The sequence below is a fragment of the Epinephelus lanceolatus genome, chromosome 18, assembly GCF_041903045.1.
Source record: "Epinephelus lanceolatus isolate andai-2023 chromosome 18, ASM4190304v1, whole genome shotgun sequence".
Classification (NCBI taxonomy): Eukaryota; Metazoa; Chordata; class Actinopteri; order Perciformes; family Serranidae; genus Epinephelus; species Epinephelus lanceolatus.
In genome coordinates this window covers 7287501-7304750 of record NC_135751.1, presented here as the reverse complement: position 1 = coordinate 7304750, position 17250 = coordinate 7287501, and the positions used below count along the sequence as shown (strand labels likewise).

The window sequence follows — 17250 nt, the reverse complement described above, 5'->3', positions numbered from 1 at the left end:
TTCAGAATTGACAGTGTGAGAAAGACCAACCACAAGTTTGAGGTGAACTGATTGAGGGTATTGATGCCCTGAGTAAAGCCTCCCAGGCAACATTTCCTTGCATGCTCCCTATAAGTCCTGCCCTGTAAACCAGCCTTTTAGTCTGATTTTCAGGCAGCACTGTAATGATCTAAACCCTAAACTTAACCATCTACTATCTTAAGTATTTATTTAGTATTTATCATTATTTATTATGTTCTTGCTGGCAGCAGTAGACAGCAGGAAGTTTTGCCTGAGAGGCTGAGCTCAGAGAACAACACAGATGACAAAGTTTAGTTTTATTCTTTGTCCACTAGATGGAGAGCTGTGTCTAAAGTGAAGTTTCCCTTTCAGTCCTGATGGTGGAATCTACAGAAAACAAACCATCCTGTGATCATTGTCCACAAAGAGATGTACTGTCACTGACTATACTTTCCTCTGTTGGAAAAGTATAGTATAACATTTAAGATGTGGTGCACTTGTACTTGATTCAAAGACCTGACACAATATTTTTAAACAAAGCACTGTCACAAGGTCACCAGTCATCTCGGATTGCTCTTGATACTTTCTTGAAAAAAAAAAAAAAAAAAAAAAAAACGTTAATGGTCACAGCTGTTAAAGGACAACTTCGGCCCTTTTCAACCTGGGCCCTATTTCCCCATGTGTATGTGTGTGTATGATTCATGGGTACAACTCCTTCTAAAACTGGTTCAGTATTGAGGGAGGTGGATGCAACCGGAGCCGCGAAATGAGCTAAAATGGTAACGGGGGCAAATGCGTCCCGTATAAGTTTGCGCATTAAAAGTGCTTTTTTTCGCCACTGACCGGTTCAGATTGCCAGTGCTATGAGTGGAGTCAGCTGTCAGTCAGTGTTGGAGCAGAGAGGGGGAGGGTGGCCCCGCTGGGTACTGTAAATGAATATGTGTGTATGAAGTGTGTGTTTTTTCGCCACTGACCGGTTCAGATCACCAGTGCTATCTCTGTAAATAGCATACTAGCCTTTCCCTTACCTCTGGGCTGTGTGATGTCACGAGCTTTGCTCCACTGTGTCTGTAGCTCTCTCTACTCGTGGGACAGCCGTTTTCTTGAGGAAGGTGTTTCAGGATTGGATGTCTTCTCTTCTTCGGCTGGCAATAGTCATCTTGGGAGAAGTGAGCACTGCAGACCTGATGGTCTGCAAGGCGCAGTGTCTGGATAGGAGTGTTAGCATCTATTTGTAGCACAACTAGCCACAACTTCAGCATCTCGCCATCCGACAAAGGCAGCCTATAAAAGCTGTACGGGGTGTTGCGCGACATCCTGTTCTTGCATTCGGGAAAAAGGCCCGTTTATTTGAGCACTCCAAAAACTCTGGTAACACTCCAGGGGGTAGCACGTAAAAGACTAGCACGTAGCACGTCCCAAACTCTGACTCTTCTAGCATAACACACACACTTCATACACACATACTCACTTACAGTACCAAGCGGGGCCGCCCTCCCCCTCTCTGCTCCAACACTGACTGATAGCTGACTCCACTCATTCACACTCACCACTGCCCCAGGGCCGCTACAATATGCTATCTACAGAGATAGCACTGGAGATCTGAATCGGTCAGTGGCGAAAAAAAGCACTTTTATACGGGACGCATTTGCCCCCATTACCATTTTAGCTCGTTTCACGCCTCAAAACTGAACCAATTTTAGAACTAGTGGTACCCATGAATCATACGCACACATACACATGGGGAAATAGGGCCCAGGTTGAAAAATACTGAAGTTATCCTTTAAGACAGGAGAAACACATGCACTCCTACAGGCTTGTGCGTATGCAGTAAAAGTATGTTAAGGTCAGGGAATATTATCAGATATTTGGCCAATCTGTGAATAAATTCCTTACCAAAAAATTCTTCACCAATGTGTTTGTAAAGGTGTCTAATAACACATATAAAAAGATTTAAATTCAACTCCCATAGGAAAATTTGTGACAGCTGCTGAAATGTGGGGTACCTAGAACCTTATCTGTGAAAATTACCTCTGCCTTAAGTAGCTTGTGAGGGGTCTAACCACGGGTTTTTCAGGATTCTTAATTGATTGTAAGCATTTGTTTTGCACCAAAACCACTCCTTGGTGGAAAAAAGGGCCACGGCCACTTTTTCCCACTCATCGCAACTGCCTTTTTTTTGGTGAAATAAATATGACTGGGTGCATGTAAATTAAAAAGTAGCTTCATGGGTTTATCTATTCATTTACTTGTCACAGCAAGTACTTGTTTGTTTTTTTACTGGTAACTGTTGTAGTTGGTTGGCATTCACAATGAGTGAGTGAATTTGGAGTAGCAGGTACCAGATATGCTCAAACCATTGTGTGGATTATAGACTGAAACAATACACTTCACACATATCAAATAACAATAGTCACCACTCTATTATCTACATTTCTTTTACAACTGGAAACATTTCATGTTACAACATTGAAAATATGCACAGATGAATAATATAATACATGTCAAGCAAACATTGATAAAGTTGGCCAAGTCAGAGGGTGAGTTGAGCAGAGGGAGAATGAGAAATAGTGATTTGGGCCACAAGTGCTGGGTGCAGAATCTCAACCACTTCACCATTGTCAACTAGCACATGAAAGAAGGTCTCAGGAAACATGGACCACTCCACAAAGACCTTGTTGAACTTGCACACAAATGGTTTGAGGAGAACAACCTCTTCAACCACAATGGAGACAAGCAGTTGCTTGTGTCCTCAGCAGGATTCAAGAGCACCGCAGATGATGCAGTGAACATTATGAGAGCAGCTGGGAGGGAGGGAGATGCAGATAAAGCTGGGTGGATGGTCAGTGACATAGACCATGGAGGTGAAGTTCAAAGTACAGGCCCTGTCATTGCTCAGAAAAAAATTGTGACAAGTCAATGACAAAAATAATCACTTAAACTCACTCAAGCTGTTCAACTGACTGACAATCTTTGCCCAACAGGATATGACAGTCGAGACAAGCATAGAGTATGAACTTACTCCCTTCCCCTTGGCCTTGTTCAGCAACAAATATCAGAAAACGAACAAGGCCAGCAAGGCAGGCTTTTCCAAGACCAGTCTGAAAGACTTCACCAATCTGCTTGACATTACTGACCAACCCTGCTCCAATCCGGTGCCTGATGGCAGATGGCTTCTTTACATGGTCAAGTAGAAACAAGGTCAAACTTGGCAGGAGATTGGCAACAGTTACCTGAGCTATGTGTAGTGTCTTGGCAGTCACTCTCAGAAGATCATTCTTGTCTTTGACAGCTAAAGCAGCTCACCAAAAGATTACATCCACATCCAGTGTCCAAGAACTCTTGCTGTGATCAACAGTTTCGACCAGATAAGATACATTTGACACCGAGAGAAAGTACACAGACAACACTCATAAAAAGAATGAGCTCATCCATCTCCTCTCTTCAACATTCCGGAAACATCAGATCGCCGTGGAGCAGTGTGAAAATGATGCTGACACTTCAATTGTGGCTGCTGCCACAAATGACTCTGTTGAGGTCAGTAAAACATTATGAAGCATTGTTACAATACTTAAATCAGCTACAGTTCTATGTTTGATATTTTGCCTCGCGTTGTGCTGCATTTTGATGTGCCATGTTGTAATGCAAGTGCATTTATCCCCAGAAAGGAAGAGTACTAGCACTGTTAAATAACATGACAATTGCACAGTTTTAGACACTTTGTACATATCTAGTTCTATTTTCAGGTGCGGGCAGAAGATACAGATGTGCTAGTAAGGCTGGTTTACCATAGCTCAAACACCAATCATCCACTCTTCTGAACCACATCGAAGGGCTCTTACAAGGTCAGGAAGATCCAAAAGCTCTCTCTCAAAGATAGAGGCTGTTACGTCTGTGTGTGTTCTGTGCTGCTGTCCCTTCTCCCTCCTTTGTAGATCTGCCCAGGTGTGCTGCATTACTTTATGAGGTGCAGCACACCTGGCATGGAGGAGAGGCTTAAGAGCTCCTGTGCCAGCAGCAGCAGCAGAGGAGAGAGGCTCTGATGTGGGGACTGCTGGTCCTGCTGCCTCTCACAATGGGGTTTTTGTTGTCTTGTTTGCCTGTTTTTAATTCTAATAAATCCCATGGATTTGATTGTTTTAAAGGTGTTCATGAGATTATTTTGGGTCAGTGTTTGGAGTTTTGTTTGCCCCATAGGGCCGCCCAAGGGTGGGGTGTAACTGAGACACTACCTGCTCTTTTCTCATGCCTTCACCGGTTATGATATGGTTTCTGCAATCTGGGGCCACAGGAAATCAACTGATATAGAAATCTTTTTATATGTGTTATTAGACACCTTTACAAACACATTGGTGAAGACATTTTTTGGCAAGGAATTTATTCCCAGATTTTTGCAATATTCCCTGACTATCAGTATGTGTTTGTGCAAAATTAAGTGAGCTGAGAAAAATCCCTTAACTGTCATCAAGGGCGTAGGTTTCATTTCAGCATTGGGGTGTGGGGCACATAAAAAGTAGGGGCATTGGAGGTCCTCTACCAGAAATTGAGGATCAAACACCTAATTTCCTGCTTTGTGGCCAATTTTTATGTGCCAAATTTGTGCCTTTCTACATCAATTTATGGGGTAATGTCTTGATTTTTTTCCAAAATTAAAGGCCTCTGCTACTTTGTTTTTATTGGGGGAGACAAATGCATATGTCCTATATAATGAGGGAGACATGTCCCTTGCATCCCCACCTATTGCCCTAAGATAACATTTATCATTTATTCATTTTCTGTACTGCTTATCCTGTTAGGGGTTGTGGGGGGGCTGGAGCCTATCCCAGCTGACAATGGGCGAGAGGCAGGGTACACCCTCACACCAAGAACAATTGAGAGTCACCAATTACCCAACCCTGCATGTTTTTGGACAGTGGGAGGAAGCCGGAGTACCCAGAGAAAACTCACACTGACACAGGGAGAACATGCAAACTCCAACCAGAAGGGCAACAAGAACACATGCAAACCAAAAAAATAAATACAAAATATCACTGTACTCGGGCTGGCCACATTTTCTCAGTCTGCACATATTCATTCATTCATTCAGTGCTTTTCCTTTACATTTTGCAGCCTAGTCGCCAGAAGGACATGCTGGTGTTGTATGTTTCTGCAAACCAAGAATACTGTACATTTGCACATTTCATATGTATCATATCAAGGTTTCTGAAGTGACGTAGTATGTAGGGGTGGGAATATTTAGGCACCTCACGATTCGATTCAATTCCGATTCAGAGGGCAACGATTACGATTATAAAACGATTCTCGATTGTAAAACGAGCCAATAAGAAAATTTACACTAGATATTGAAAAGCATTATTGTAATAAAACTGGGAATACATATCCAGTGCATACAAACTGTATCACTTATTGTGGTTGAGATGACTACACTCCACCAGTCTCCTCCGGTCCATCCTCCTCATCCACAAATCTCAACGGGACTCTCCTGTCCCTCATCGACCTCCTCGACATTTCTCCTCCAGTCTTTACAAAACTATAATTGACTAAAACTATCTATGAACTATACAAACACGAACTATTGCAAAAAAAGATCAACGATGGCAAAACTACGAACTATGGTGAAAACACGACTAAAACACGGCCTAAAAAACTCAAAAGCTCTCAAGAAACTATTAATATAGTACAGCGGATTAGAAGATAAATTGTGCACTTTTTGAAAAAAGCATGAAACTTCTACCATAGTTTGTACATACCATAAGGTTTATTTTCAGATGTGGAGGGAAGTCAGATTTGACCTCTGAGGCCCGGGAGAGGTCAAATTCAAGATGGCCGCCAATAATATTCAAATATGCTTAACTTTGGAACCAAACACAGTAGAAAAACGTTTAAGGTGTCATTTCCAACAAAATTTAGGGTGCCCATTCAGTTGATGATACTTTTGAAATCACCAGAATTCAAGAAAATGCATTTAGGTCAAAGTCATGGTCAAATTATGCTGATGGAGTAAGATAAAGTGTGCAAAAAGATGATTTATTTCCAACATAATAACAGTAATGATAATGATCACTAAAAATGTATTTACTTACAATATTTCAGTAGGCCTACTATGCTTCTTATACTGAAACTTGCTTTGAAATCAGTAATAACACGTCTACATTTACATGCCAGCTATTAGCTCTCAAGCCTGTTTGATACCAGCGGCACAGTATTGAACTAGGCTACTTTGCTATCACCATTAATTCAGCTATAGTCCTACTTCACACAAATGACCAAGCTGAAATCTCTAGAACATGTGTTGTTCAATCATTCAACTGACTTCAGCTCATGTATGTTCCAGACTGTCTTCTAGTTTAGCTAGCAGAATTATTTTGATCAGTGCCCGCCTTTTTTTTTCTTTCTTTTTTTTACCACAGAAGCTAGATAGCTAACTAGGCAGACTCATTCCTGGCTACAATCAAATTCAATGTATTTGCATGTTAAGGCTTTACTCAAGGATACTTATAGTGGCGGTGTTTCCCAAATGGCTCTTAGCGCTAAGAGCTTCTTAAGAACACTCTTAAGCCTCCCGTGAAAGAAAAATGCATTTCCCAGATCGCTCTTAGCTTAAGAAGATCTTTCACTAAGAAGGAGTTGTAAGATTGAGCTAACCCACTCTTAACAGTCTTCTTAGCGACCAAATGCGCACAGATCCAGCCATGTCAGGCAAATTAATATTACACTAATCTTTCTGACTAATTACTGTCTGAGTAATTTTTTCCCTGTTTTTCGGAGTAATATTTTCTGTTTTTTCAGAGTAATTTATTTATTTTTCTGTTTTTTGGTGTAATTTTTTATGTTTTTCTGAGTAATTTTTTCCCTGTTTTTCATGGTAATTTTTTTCTGTTTTTCAGGGGGGGGTTCTGTTTTTGGTGGTAATTTTTTTTCCTGAACGAGGAGACGAGATACTTCAAAATCTCGTGAGAAGCTCTTACCTGGCACCTGCAAGTGACCGGTGCCTGCGTAAAGTCGACAAACTAATGATAACACCATCTATATGACTTAAAGACAAGAGTATCTCCCAGTGTCTCAAACCCAAAACAAAGTGAAACTGGATTAAACTAAACAAGCGGGTCATGTTGGCTTCCATTATATCAAGCTCTCAAGAAAGGAATGAAAGCGTCTGTTGTTCTATTGGTCTCTTAACTCAGAAAAAATACTCAGAAAAACAGAAAAATTATCATGAAAAACAGAAAAAAAAATATACCACGAAAAACAGAAAAATAAAAAAAATACTCTGAAAAACAGAAAAATAAAAAAATTACTCTGAAAAACAGAAAAAATTACTCAATAAAATTGACTTTTTTTATTTGTCAAGTGAATGCAATAGGCTTCTGTAGATATTGAAACAGTGCGCACCGTATATATTTTGATCTATTTTATACTTCAGATTTATATTGTTTAGCATTAATTGGTGACAGAAAAGAACGAATTTCATTCTGCAGGGAAACGCATGTCCTTACTGCGCATATGACAATGAACACTTTGAATCTTGAATCTATATGTTTTATGAAGACCCTATGATGTGCGCTCAAAGCTGTGGCACAAGTTACGCACCGAAATCTGGCGGAAGAAAAATAATAATAAGAAGAAAAATAAGTATGAGGAATAACAAGTATGTTCCTCTATGTGCTTTGCACATCAGGCACACAAATACAATGAATCATCATCACTATCATTTATCATAATTTGTCTGCACATATCCCACATCTGCATGCACATATGAGATAGTTTACCGCACCCAAAAAATGTGTCAGGGCACAACAGAAACACATCCACCCTACAAGCCTGCGACATTTCACAGATACCAGGCAACTGACAGGTGTAATTGAGCTCAGCTGGAACCTCATCAAGGGACGCTCCACCCGCTACTCTATATAAAGGCGTTGCCACATCACACATGTGTGAGATACCATGGCTGCTTTACAACATATTCTCGCTGCTAACCAACAGCGTGCGAAGCCAAACCGTATATGTAAATGCATTTGTGCGTCACTTGACGTGCTGTCAGACCGGGCCGTCCAAATGAAGTACCGAGATACAACGCCTCATCAACTAGTGTCTCCACACATTCGGCAACTTGGTGCAATTTTGCCCTCAGCCCGGAGGTGCAATGCCTGGCTGCGCTGCGTTTTTACGCAGTGGGGAGCTTCCTGGACGTGGTGGGAGACGGCACTGGCCTCAGCAAGGCGTCTGTGTTTTTTTGTTTAAATAGAATACATTTCCTTATGATTCTCTTACCAAGACTACTTCTTATTTAGTTGTAGTCTTGTTTTCGTCATGAAAATAGGTCAATAACAAATATTTCTTCTTAGTCTTAGTTTTTCATTAGAATTATTAGAACACACATACACACGAGCAGCAGGGAATTAGTTAGCACTGCCTAACATCGATTGTTTCAGCAGTGGACAGCTCCTGTTAAAAGCTTCTTAAAGAGCGATCTTAAGAGCGATCCTTAGAAGGGCATAAAGAACGCATCTGGGAAACACTCGTATCTTAGCAACCCTTCTTACCAAAGACGTTCTTAACTGTGCTCTTAAGTCTTAAGATCGCTCTTAACTGGGAAACACGACCATTGTCTGTACATAGTCAGTCAGTTTACCTGGTAGGATATTTATGTCAGAAGTGCTCTCTGTCTCGTCACTTGTGCATACTGTAGCCTACTCATCATGTTGCCTACTGACTACATCGCTACTGGCATTAGCTACTGATGCCTTAGAGGGCCATCTGCTGATAATGATGTGCTTAGCTGGAAAAAATAACCACACATCCCAGTAAATGCTAACTAATTACTGAATAATACATGAGAGTAAAAAGTAATTGAAATATTTTGGTGTTCATTAAAAAAAAATTTAAAAAAAGAGGGGAAAATGTTTTGTTTTTGTAAGCAATTTTTTACCTTGACCTTGACCTAAATGCATTTTCTTGAATTCCATTTATCTCAAGAGTATCACTAACTGAATGGGCACCCTAAACTTAGTTGGAAATGACACCTTAAATGTTTTTCTATTGTGTTTGGTTCCAAATTTAAGCATATTTGAATATTATTGGCGGCCATCTTGAATTTGACCTCTCCCGGGCCTCAGAGGTCAAATCTGACTTCCCTCCACATCTGAAAATAAACCTTATGGTATGCACTAACTATGGTAGAAATTTCATGCTTTTTTCAAAAAGTGCACAGTTCCTCATAATTTGAGAGCTTGTCCGCTGTACTAATACTACTACTAATACTATTATTAACAACACTAAATATTATTTACAAAGAAAACGCCACCCAAACTCCACTAAAACTCACCAAAACTCCGCTAAAACACCGCTAATTCACTCCAATTTGCACTCTCCTCGTCAGCTGTCACTCTCCTCCTGCTGTGCTCTTTTTTTCTGTTTCTTTTTTTTTTTATTTGAGCTGCTGTGCTCTCTTCCCTCCCCTCCTTCACAGGTAATGACGTCACTACCGTAATGCCCCACCCTTAGGCATAGGCATACCTTTGTAAACGGGTGTTTTAATTTTTTTTTTTTTTTTTTTTTTACCCCAAGTAGCTACAGTTGTCATGAATGTTGAAATTAGCTATAGATCAAACCCGTTTTTTGTACCAGGCTGTGAACATGTTTCTTGCTATAAAGTTGGGCATTTTAACATTGGGGTCTGTGGGGATTTACTCTGTTATGGAGTCAGCCTCAAGTGATCATTCTATGAACTGCAGTTTTTGGCACCTCTGCACTGGCTACATTTCATTGGCTGCTGCTTGGAGGAAACAAGCCCATCACAATGTCAACCCAATTGTGAAGAACAAAAATATTCAACATGGCACAAAACAGCAGGTGTTTGAAGGGAAAACAGCATTTACTGGGTTGAACAAATGGACTCTGGAAGTTGGAAGACTGCAAAGCTCTGACTAGAGATTACATTACTCCCTATTTTCTAGCCACAGTAAAGATAATTTGAGTTCAAATGTTGCTCAAATTCTAGATTGGGCAAAATGCTGCACACAGAACTCATTCTGAATCCTCATCCAGACAATTAAACATTTCGGCCATTCAAATATAAAATGAAAAGACATATAACCTTGGAATGGAGGTTTTATTTTTGTCGATAAGAGAGGGGAAGAAAAGAAGAGGAAAGTCCGCACACTTTTAGCTCCCAGGTGAAGTGCAATATAAAAGTGTCCAGCTAAAAGTGTGCGGACTTTCCTCTTCTTTTCTGACGCTGATTTTTTTGGTCCAGCACCTGTCTATACTGGATGTGCATGGCTGCTCCTCTTCTATTGTCGATTAGAGAACAAAATAATTTTGCCAAAACTTCAGTTTTATAAGGGATTCATAAATATTTTTAGCTGAGCACTTTTCTGCTTGCAACAATTTAGAAAAAAACAAAAAACATTTTAATTTTTTTTTTGATTGGCACTCTTATCATGTAATGAGTTTACTTTGTTGTAATGATAGTTATTAACTTCTGGGGATATTTTTTTAGATAATAACTTTTGACACAATGCAGCAAAGTGCTTTAGACTTAAGTATAATAAATGCAAAACACCTGCAGTATATTGTACATAACATATATTTATATTATGAATAAGACAATAATTTTTGAGCAGAGATCAGCAAGGAATTAAGAGAAAGAGAAAAATGAAAAATGTTTTATGTTGCATGTTTTTTTGAGAAAATGTCATTATTTACATGTTTTTTTAAATTTTGTTTAATCCTTCTCAATGCTGTTCTTCTTGGCCGTATGTACTCATCTCATACTGATTTCCATGTATCTTAAAGAAATCTCATTATTGAAATAATAGATCATATTAGGGTATATGTTAGAAATTTAGTTAAAAGTTTTGTCTTTGCTGTTTTGTTAGTTTCTACTTTATGATCTCTTACTTAATTTATCTCTTACTTAAAGGTCCAGTGTGTAAGATTTAGGGAGATTTAGTAGCAACTAGTGGTGAGGATTGCAGATTGCAACCAGCTGAAACAATTCCTAGTTAGAATTCCTTCAGTGTTAATATTTCAGGAGGTTTTTACTGGGAGCCAAATTATCCACAGAGGTCTCTTACTCTCCAAAACAAACAAACCTGTTGATATAAACTGGTAATACACTGAATAAAGCAGTTTGATGTTACAAATCAGTGTTTCTCTGATGCTGTTTTGCAGGTCAACTCTGATGTGCCTGTAGGAGGGAACCTGGCTCAAATGTTGGTCTAGGAACTGAGCAATGGCGGAGCAGAGAATCTCTGGCAGATGGTTCTGATGGCTGATAAGGGGCGTAGCAGAGAAACTTGGGGGGACAGCCTGTGGGCAGGAAAAATGAGCAGTACCATGCAGGAGGGTGACCAGGATGCCCAGGCAGGGCTTAAGGACCAGCAGGAGGATGACCAGACAGGTGAAGTGATCTAGAGGGTGACCAGCAGACTGAGCAGACAGACAGAGCAGATCTGGGGGGCTGCTGGGAGGCCAACATGATGGGCGGAGCAGATTTGGGGGGCAGACGAGAGGCCGACATGACAGACGGAGCAGAACTGGGGGGCGGCCAGGAGGCCAACATGATGGGCAGAGCAAGATCTGGGCGGAGAACCTCTGGAGACCACTGTGGCCCAGCAGGAGCGGGACTAGAGGATGCTGCGGTCCAGCAGGAGCGGGGACCAGTAGGCTGAGCAGACAGGTGGAGCAGATCGGGAGGGCGGCCAGGAGGATGACCCAATGGGCGATGCAAATCTGGGGGTTGGCCATGAGGCCAACCAGGTGGGCGGAACATCTCTCACTCAACATCTCTGATTATAGGGGACAACAGGATGGAAAGAGCAGATCTGGTGGGCGGCAGAGAAGCAGGAGCGACATGATGGATGGCGCAGATCTGGGGGGCGGCCGGGAGGCCAACATGATGGGTGAAGCAGATCTGGTCGGAGAATCTCTGGAGGCCACTTCGGCCCAGCAGGAACAAGTACTTGAGGATGCTGCGGCAAAGCAGGAGTGGGGACTAGAGGATGCTTCAGTCCAGCAGGAGCGGGGACTTCAGGATGCTGCAGTCCAGCAGGAGCGGGGACTATAGCGGATACTGCGGCCTAGAGCGGAGAGGAGTTCGGGAGCCCTGCGGCCCAGCAGGGGTGGCAGGAGGCAGTTGCGGCTCAGAAACTTGGGGCTGCTGCAGCTCAACAGGGTCAATAGGGAGGCACAGCACAAACAGGAACTTGGGAGTGCACAGCCCAGCACAAACAGGAAATTGGAAGTGGTGTAGCTCGGCACAAACAGGAGTTTGGGAGTGCTGCAGCTCAGTTAAGACAGGACTTTAGGAGTGCTGCACTCAGAGTGGAGAGTTGTTGACTAGGCTGCCCACTGGACTGTCGGTGCAGGTGTCGTCCAGGCCGCCAACAGGACTGTGGGTGCTGGTTTTGGTCCTACCACCGACTGGGCTGTGGGTGCAGGTCTCAGCTGGACCACCACCACTGGCAGAGGTGGGAGATGTGTGGACAGGTGATAGGCTGGCAGGTAGGTGTGGTGGAGAGGCAGGGTTAGTAGAAATTTACTGGGTTAACTGAGAAAGTGGCAGGTATGGCAGGTCGACAGTGCCCACTGAGACAAATACAGTCTCTGCTGTTATGTTTTTTCTGTGCGTGTAGCTTTTATGTTAAGTGTTTATTGTCCCAAATAGCAATGAGTTATAGCTACCGCTACTGCTATTTCAAGTTCAGCACAGAAATATTTTGAGAGGTGAGGACTGCCATTAATTAATGCTCACCTCTCTGCAGACAGTCTACAGCAATTAGAAGAACCGTGCATGACTGATTCACTTCCTATTGCATGAACTGTAAATGTCATACTGCATACTGGTTGCACTGTATCCTTTATTCTTTTCATGTACTGAAATTGAGGAAAAGCAGAATAATGTTTAATTTGCGACAGTGCACATACCACACCACAGCCAATTCTGGGCACAAATTATTCTTGAAGTAATGAATCATTTGCATATTAATATGGTGTATTATTATGCAATGATAATGCAGCATATTGAATACAGTAAAACAAATCCATTTATCTCTTAAAGGTATATCATGTAGGAATTTTCTAATAAATAATGTGTAGACTCATACAAAAATAATTTCAGTGATCACTTATGACGCACTAGTATGTGGTGGTGTATTTATCTGCAGCGACTCTTGTTTACTTAGTCTTTACTTTTTTCTTTCACATTCAAACAAATTTGCTACACTGTGATAGGCAATCATGCAATGTTATCCAAAATAATCATTAGCAAATGTAATCATAATCATAAATGAACTTAACAAATTGCCATCACCCTATTATTATTGCTGGTTCTAGTATTACAGTGTACTGCAGTTCTGTGTGTGGTTTGTCCAAGTGGTGTTGCCATAACCTAGCAGAACATGGCACATGGGGTGTAGAGAGTTCCAGGGAAGATGTTTTTCTGTAGGCTGACATTAGAGTTAGGGTTGGCTTGATTTTTCCATTGGGTTTTGGATCATTGCAGAAAATAAGTTCTGTGGCAAACAAATGTTTAAGATACTTACACATTTTGTTCAGCAACATAATCTTCATAAATGAACACCACTTTTATGATATTGGAGGCCTAAATACAAAAACCAGAAGTAAAAAGCTAACATTAGGCTATAAAGAAACTACACCATGGTTTCATGACTTAACGAGTCACCATTGCCATTATTGGGTTGTAAAGCAGTTTTCACTGTGATGACACTCTGTAGTCTCATTGAGCAACTTGTCTGACATATTTTATGTCACAGAACAAAATGTAAAACTCTCTTAAGCTTGTGTTAACCACAGACCTGATTTCAGCCATAAACCAAATGCCCATCCAAAAAAACCAAAACGCATTGACTTTGAGATAAGTGCTGAGATGCTAACTCATTTCTGGGTTTTGGGACTCATTGCTGGGGCACTCTGATCAATTGACATCAATGTCTTTATTACGTTATATTTGTGCACTGTAATTTATGAAGACAGTAGTAGCTTTCATTTATCCTCAGACTGCCCAGCAGATTTGGTCCCCCCGATGCTGACTCCATGGCTACGGCCTCGTTGCATTTTAATTGTCATTTTTTCCTGTTTCTTTAACCCTCTGGGGTCTCAGGATACTGTGATCATTTAGGCATGCTCTGAGGTTGTTGTAAAATTTGAAGAAATTTAAGCAGCATTTTCAAAGTCACGTGATTGATTTTGAAGTCAGCACAAGTTCAGCTACAGTAAAAAAAAAAGAAAACGGGGAACTCTGTGTCTTAGATCTATCCCTTCATGAAGTGTTTTTCATTGTTGACACTGGTTATATTTTTATTATTATTATTTATTAAAAAAAAGTTGTTTTGGGGGGAAAAAAAGAAGCAAAAGGTGCTCCCATGATGCACCTGTGCTGCCGGTACACCTGCTCAAGCTGTAATCTGTGCCACGCGCACGCAGAGGTAGCAGAGCAAGGGCGGCTTCACACAAGTCTGAAGAAAAGAGAAGCGGAGAGAGGAGCACAGGAGAGGCGTTTAATCAGTTCAGCCGGTGGATTGCAGTCGGCAGGACGCTACCTCGCATTAAAAAAGGTGAGTTTTTGCTCAGAAAAATGGACAAAAGTATCGTGTCACTTAACCTAAGTTATCAATTTGATGCTGTTTTTATAAGCCAAAGAAGCTTTTCACAGATCCTTTGTCGGTGTGTTTGGGCAGGTGCTTTTTCAGTCACGCGCGTTGTTACGCTTCATTGTTTGTAACGTGAAAAAAGATGACGAGTGTTGTTACATTTCTGTTTAGAAATGTTTTGAAAAAAATATGAGCGGCGGTCGCAGAAACCACATTTGTCGACATTTTGGCACCATGTCAGTGTGAAACTGGCCAATGTTAACAGGTAAGAAACATTTAGAAAGTCCTTACTGATAAAACGCGTCATATTTTCGCGTCAACGTTTCTCACGTTGTTTCTGTGGCGGAGGTTGGGGTGTTGTGCACTTAACCCAAACCTGTTTCTGAGCCTTCTACATGTCTCCAACACACACACACACACACCCTCCTGTGTGACTGGATGCTCCTCTGTTCACCAGGAGCCAGTTGGGTGTGTTGTCTTTTTTGGTAGAGTTCTTTACTGCTGTGTTTCCCACTGAAGTCACACTGAGAACTGCTCTTATGTCTTTGATACCTTTTATTAGCCTGTTACCTAGTTGTATGTTTATACTGCTAAACTAATGTATTTCCATTAGCCAATTGGCATTTTGCCATTCCCAGTTCTCTCATCATGAAGTTAGTGTTTTGTTTTTTGTTTTTTTTAATAATTTTTGGTTTATGGCTGACATAATGTCAGTGGTGGTTACAAGATATATACACACAGACACACACACACACACACACACATATAGATATAGATATAGATAAACTAAGCTGAAAAAATATATGTTCATTGCCAATGTTACTAATAAGAATCCCGAACATTACAATAACCGTATATATTACAATATGGGACTAACCATAGGACAGGTAAACACACACAAACATGTCTGTGCAGTCTTCTTCAAAAAATAAACAAAGGATTATTTTCATTATCAATGTTACCATTGTTAGAATAAATATATGCTAAATAAATAAGAAGAAAAAAAAAACAGAAATGTCCCATTACTCACAGGTGACAAAAGAAAAGTCCCAAAACTTTATAAGCTCTGCATATATGTTCCCCTACAGAAGAGCTATAGAACAGGTATTTTTCAGCAGTTGCGGGAGCTCTGGCACGAACGTCTGCAGGTGGTTAATTAGGTCATTATGTGACAGCTTCTTAGCGAGTTCTGTTGATGCCAATGACAACAAGATCACTTAGACATTCCTGTCCCATTTTTGAATGCAGGTGTGTTTTTAATGAGCTTGAGTTTCAAAAGTTCACTCTACAAAGGAAACTGACTTTTAATAACTGTACTAATAACCTAAAAGTGTGAGTGCACTGCTCTATGAGCCGCTCTTTGCACATTCGCTGTGCTGTGTTCACTGAATCCAGCAGCAGTGCAACTCAGACCGTGTTGTGTCTGAAAGGGCCTTTGCTGGCAGAATAAATGCAAGTACTTAACAGTTTTTTTAATTGATAAGACACAATTCAGTCTGTACTAAAACAGAAGTGCGGTTTGAAACCAGCTCTATAATGGCTGCCATTGATGTCAAGTGAAAAAACAAATCAAACTTTTTTTCTATTTCTCTGTTTCACCATAGACGACAAAGAAATCTGAAATCTGTGAAAATTTTATTAAAAGAAGTTTAGATGCTGTCACAAAAACAATGACATAGAAGAGTGCTCCTCTCTCTCTCATTTTTGTTGTGTTGACATACATATCATCTGCTCCTATGGGGATTTATATCACCAGCTGTGTTACCTGTCTTTTGTTTTGAGAGAATACAGGTTTAGTCTTTACTAAGCACTTGACTTTCCCTCCTATGAATCAGAATAAAACTGTAGCGGTGTGTTGTAAATCTAAAGACCTAATCAGTCATATGTGGCCAAACAGCCTGTGCATGTTGCTCTGGCACATTCCTGAAAGGGATGAGGGAGTGAAGATGGAGGATAGAAGAGGGTGAAAAGGAACCAGTCTGTTCAGGTCTCAGCCCTGTCTGAGGTGACATCACATAGACATGCATGTGAAAGAACAGATTGTTCGGGACAGCACTTCCCTTAAAGAACACACCATGATACAATCTGCATCTGGTCTTAAATCTGTTATTTGGATGGTACCATGGTTCCCACAGCTGCTGTGTTTGGAGACCAACTATGATTTTTAGCTGCTGAGAATTTGCTTTATGTCATGGCTCCTGAGGTAACCTGGAAATTGGTCTGGTGTGCCATCATGTAGGATGTCTTAATTTGTTTATTTCAGTTCTGAGAGGAAAGAGGAAGGCTAATGGCGGAGGCAATGCATGCAGGGATAACTATACATGAGACCATCCTTTTAAGGATGCAATTGTGCAGCAGTGTTTGAAACCAGTGGATTTTGAAGCTGAGGATCTTGTCTGTGACATCACCTTGAAACCTGCAGTGAGCTATGGGAAACATGTTGTTGAGTGAGTTCACAGAATTCAAACATCATATTCTTGAACTGACACATGGCCTTGTTTCGTGCTCCAGGCATAAAGTTGTTAAGGTGTTTGTCATATATTGCTCTCAAGGCTGTTTGTCAGACCCTGCTCTCTCTCTGGTTTCTGGTCAGACCACATACCTCTCATAGTTGTTCTAAAGTTTTTTTTTC

The 17250-nt window shown here is 41.0% G+C and overlaps 1 protein-coding gene across 3 annotated transcripts in view; it reads left to right on the top strand.

The window, feature by feature from the left end:
* The first annotated feature begins 14422 nt into the window (after window positions 1-14422).
* The window catches only part of LOC117268967 (oxysterol-binding protein-related protein 6-like), a 31488-nt gene continuing 28660 nt past the window's right edge, over window positions 14423-17250 (top strand). For 2 of the 3 annotated variants that reach the window (XM_033645766.2, XM_033645763.2), the window contains exon 1: window positions 14423-14582. The gene's annotated coding sequence lies outside the window, so the exon portion shown is untranslated. The remainder of the gene's footprint in view (window positions 14583-17250) is intronic. The other variant, XM_033645765.2, reaches the window with a different exon arrangement.